We start from the raw sequence: 5,455 nt of genomic DNA, 5'->3' as shown, positions 1-5,455 counted from the left end.
CTCATCTACTGCTATAGTCTCTTTGGAAGGTGTTTCAGAACTCTTGTTATGAGAGTGCCAGTTGAACTGTCCTCACTTCCTTCATTTATACCAGGAGTGAAGACCTTGTGGTCCGAGATCCTGTCCAGAGAGCAAGCAGGCTAAGGCTCTGTCTTTGTTGATGTATTTCATCAGAAAGGGCTCTACCCCCTCTCCTAGTTCATGGTGTGAAGTGTTCTTGGCCTCTCGGGAAAGTGGGCAGAATGGAAAGGACCCTATATGAGAATGCTAGGCTCTGTAAAACATTTCAGGTTTTTAAAAATAAGACTCATTTTGTATTGGACTTACAACAGTCCTATGAAATACAAAGAAAGCCGAGAATCAGTGACAGGAAAGGATCACCAGTAAGAACTACAACAGTCACCGCTTACCTCGTAGCATAGGGCACTGTCCGTGATCCTTAAGAAGAGTTAGTAGAAATGCCTTTGCCCATCTTGCCCCTGAACCCCTTGAAAGGTACACGACTGCTGTGTTGGTGTTTAGGGGGAGCATCTCACTTACCAGGGACTGACTTCTCCCTTGATTCCTCTGTAGTGATGGAGACTTCCCCGCTGATGAAAAATTCCCTGGGATTGCAACCTCCAAGCCAGACAGCTTTCCTATGGAATGACAGAGAACTTGTCAAGGTGAAACACCAGTCTGCGGGAGAAAGGGAAGAAGAGAATGATGGAAATCGTTTCTGGGAAACTATTTTTACATTATGTGTTGTTTGTTCCCGGTAAATAAACTGAAATCTTCTTAACAGTAAAACAAAATCGAAACCACTAAAGCCAATAATACAGGAGTATAACGTTCGAAAAAAATTTCTTTGGCTGCGCAGCATGTGGGATCTTAGCTCCCCAACCAGGGATTGAACCCACGCCTGCTGCATTGGAAGCGCAGAGTCTTCACCACGGGACCACCGGGGAAGTCCCAGGACTACCACTTTTAAAGGAGAAGGTACAAACCCCTCGGTTCTATGAACTGGAGATTTTTAGTCAGAAGTCAATATATTTGTTGTTAGGCACATTTTATGTTAGGCTGTCTCCCTGCACAGGATGCAGGCGCCTTGAGAATGGAAGTCATATCCCTCTATAGTACGTCCCTCTTCTTTCTGCTTTGCAGTTTGCTGCTCCACTTGTTCAACCCCACCTAGTAATAACCTATACTTCCCTTGTTCCTGTTTTCCCATCTGGAAAACAGACAAAAGGCAACCAAACAACGCAAAGGTCTCAACAAATAAGGGATATCCAAAACCAGAGATGGCCAAAACTTCTGTATCCCTCATGAAACCTAGCCCGGTGTTCAATACTTAGGTATCATTAATACATGCGTGTTGACTGAAACAGTTGAAACTCAATTCTTCCACTTCCCAGTTTAGTTTTAGTCCTCATACAAAACCTGATAATCAACTTGGTTAATGCTAGGGATCACAGTGAAAAATAATATCTGAACTGACTTCTGTCAGATGAGTGAGAACTAAGGTTATTTCAGTGTATCTGAAGCATAGAAAGTGAGGGCAAAAGTGGCATAAGATGGGGCTAGAGAAGCAGAGAGGATTCTAGACCACGCAGAGTCTTAAAGGCCAACACTGTTTTCTATTCTCAAAACAATGCTTGTGAGCGATGTTTATGAGCAATGTTCCAACTTGCCTTGAAGGTTTTTTGTGTGAAGAACGGATTGGAAGGAAACAAGATATATGGACACTAGTTAGGACCTAATCGCAACACACAGGCAAGTTCAGTATTAGGGTGTTGAGGGAGAGCTGACAGATTCCAAAGAAATTCAGGAGATGAACTGAAGCGGGCTTAATGGGGTATGAGATGGAGGAAAGGAAGGTCTTAGGGAATTAAAGGGTTTACTGCACACATGAGCAAAGTCTCAAAATTAATCATTTGAACGTACAGAGGTAGATCTCTCAAATGACTCCGGTTAGGAAGCAACGGTACGCCCTTTAGAATTCCTAGAGACAACACAAATCAACTGTTTCGATGGAAAATTCGGCGGGACCGGTGCGTTTTTTCACTCCAACTTAGCTCCAGTTCCTATTACTCACATCTTCTGTGCCAAAACAACACAGCTGGAGGAACTGAAGGGGATTCCGTTTTGGTAATTAAGGAGTGTCCCCAACACTGACAGTCCCATCTTAAAAAGCACTCCCTCTGCATTTTACCCGAGGAGCAATGGCCAGAGCCTCCCTTTGAAAACGATGGGCAGAAATGAGAACATCACACACAGTCCCTTTCAGCTACTGTGAACTGAGCCGCGAGACGACCAATACCCCCTGGCACAGCGCGGACGGGCCAGCGCGCGGGGGCAACAGGGACAGGAGACAGCACAAGAGACGAAGCCCAGGCCCAGGGGCCAAGGCCTATTACCTTTCCGGCATGTGCAAAACATAAAACAGAAGCAATATTGTAACAAATTCATTAAAGACTTAAGAAAAAAACAAAAATCAGATGCTAAAGTGCCTACTCTAACCACTATACTATACTATATTGCTTCTATAAAACAAGCACTAAACCTCAGATACAGAAAAAAACCCTTTTCGTGTCCTCACACCTAGGTCAAAATTACAAAGCGTTAATTCAGGAGACAGAAAGGGAAGGAATAAATCTGAATGAATCTGAGTCAGAACACAGTGCTATAACCTTAGGCAAATTCCACAATACCCATGCCTCAACATGGCAAATTCCACAATACCCATGCCTCAACCTCCCTATCTATAAAGGAGTTAACCACACCAGCGCTAACCATTACTTGCCTCCTGGTAGCTTGTGAGTGTTAATTAATATTTGTAATAAATACACAGATCATCAGTTGAAAGAAACAAGGAAAACTACAGCGTTATTATTATTGCCTTGTTGCTAGAGCTAAACACCACAAATCAACATAAATAACTTATGTACACCAAGAATGTAGGGTTTGAATATGTACTTTGAAAGGCAATCGTATAATTAGTTGTTTCACCTCTAATTGCTTTTCCTTTTTTTTTTTTTTTTTTAATTTAAAAAAGCAATACAGGGACTTCCCTGGTGGTTCAGTGGTAAAGAATCCGTCCTGCAATGCAGGGGACGCGGGTTCGATTCCCGGTCGGGGAACTAAGATCCCACATGCCGCGGGGCAACTAAGCCCTCGCACCAAACTACTGAGCTCGCACACCTCAATGAGGTAGCCCACGTGCCACAACTAGAGAGAGAAAACCCGCACGCCACAACTAGAGAGAAGCTCTCATGCTGCAACGAAGAGCCCGTGCGCCGCAACGACAATAAAGATCCCACATGCCTTAACGAAGGTCCCGCATGCCGCAACTAAGACCCAATACAGCCAATCAACCAATCAATCAATCAAGTGGGGCGGGGGGAGCAATACAGGAATTTCCCTGGCAGTCCAGCGGTTAAGACTCCAAGCTCCCAATGCAGGGGGCACGGGCTCGATCCCTGATTGGGGAACCAAGATCCCACATGTGGCACAGCGTAGCCGAAAAAAAAACAAAAAAAGCAACACATACCCTACGGCATTTATCCCAGAGAACGCATGTTCGCACAAAAAAAGGTACACAAATGTCCACAGCATCTCTATCAGTAATAGTCAGGAAATGGGAAAAAAACTCAGATGTTCTTCAATGGGCAAGTGATTAAACAAACTGAAGTACAGCCAAACCATGGAATACTACTCAGCAATTAAAAAGAAAGCGGCACTGGGACCTCTCTGGTGTTCCAGCGGTTAAGACTCTGCACTCTCAATGCAGGGGGCCCAGGTTCCATCCCTGGTCAGGGAACTAGATCCCGCATGCTGCAACTAAAGACCCGCACAGCCAAATAAATAAATAAATATTTTTTTAAAAAAAAAAGGAGCACTGTTGATTCATGCAATTTGGATGACTCTCCAGGGAATTACACTGATTGAAAAAGGCCGATCCAAAAGGTTGCATACTGGGAATTCCCTGGCGGTCCAGTGTTTAGCACTCAGCACTTTCACTACCTGGGCTGGGTTCAATCCTTGGTCGGGGAACTAAGATCGCACAACCGGCAGCGCAGCCAAAAAAAAATTTTTTTTACTTAAAAAAAAAAAAAAGGTTACACACTATATGATTTTATTCACATAACATTCTTTTTTTTTAATTAATTAGTTAATTTATTTTATTTTTGGCTGCGTTGGGTCTTCGTTGCTGCGTGTGGGCTTTCTCTAGTTGCGGCGAGCGGGGGCTACTCTTTGTTGCAGTGTGCGGGCTTCTCGCTGCGGTGGCTTCTCTTGTTGCAGAGCACGGGCTCTAGGCACGCGGGCTTCAGTAGTTGTGGCACGTGGGCTCAGTAGTTGTGGCTCCCGGGCTCTAAAGCGCAGGCTCAGTCGTTGTGGCGCATGGGCTTAGTTGCTCCGCGGCATGTGGGATCTTCCCGGACAAGGGATCAAACCCATGTCCCCTGCAATGGCAGGCAGATTCTTAACCGCTGCGCCACCAGGGAAGTCCCACATAACATTCTTGAAATGACAGGTTGCCAGGGACAGATAGGGCCGGGGGAGTGGGAGACGGGCCATCTTCCCCAGGGGGTATTTTCCCTTGATCATCTGCACAAAAACTTTATTGCAACTTTATCCACTGCACTATCAGATCATTATGATTTGGTGGGGAGTGGGGGAGCAGCAGTGGCTATAAAATGGCATCAGGAGAGATCCTGTGGGATGGAAATGTTCTCTATCTTGACTGTGTCAATGGCAATACCCAGGTTGTGACAGTATACTATGATTCTGTAAGATGTTACCATTGGGGAAAACTGGGTAAAGGACACACAGGAGCTATCGCACTATTATTTCTTACAATTGCATGTAAACCTACAATAATCTGTAAACAAAAAGTTTAATCAGAAATGAAGGCAACACATGCCTCTTGTAACAAGTAAAACAATAGTCTGTGGTCAGTCTCTTTCTCTACCCGTCCCATTCCCTCCCTCTTGAGATAACCATGCAAACTCACTGCTCATACAAACAGGCATGCATTTAATACTTTCTGTTTACTGTATCAAAATGGGATCATACATACTACATATTACCCTGCAGCCTACCTTCTTCACCCATCATCCCTATATCATAGAGAGCTTAAAAAAAAAAAATTTTTTTTTAAGTGCCAAGCAGGATGGCAGGTATAGAAAATTTTCTGACTAGGGCAAATCTGACAAATGTTTACCGTGCTAATGTGCCATAGCTCAGCCAGGTGCATTCAGTGAGAGCACAATATGCAAGTAGCATTCTAAAGAGATCTGCAAAAAATGCAAGGTCTTCAGCAGCTCTTCGAGGATCCCATCCCCCTCTCTGCCTCCTCCATGGAACCATCCCATGGAGGTTTAACAGTTTAACTCCATTTGCCCCCTCCTGCTGTTTGTGCTTTTGTTGTATACTTCTGTTCTACATCTCCACAAGACATTATTATTGTCATTTA

The sequence above is a fragment of the Balaenoptera ricei genome, unplaced genomic scaffold, assembly GCF_028023285.1.
Source record: "Balaenoptera ricei isolate mBalRic1 unplaced genomic scaffold, mBalRic1.hap2 scaffold_708, whole genome shotgun sequence".
In the NCBI taxonomy this organism is placed as follows: domain Eukaryota; kingdom Metazoa; phylum Chordata; class Mammalia; order Artiodactyla; family Balaenopteridae; genus Balaenoptera; species Balaenoptera ricei.
The sequence above is the reverse complement of the archived record's forward strand: the minus strand, read 5'-3'. Positions refer to the sequence as shown.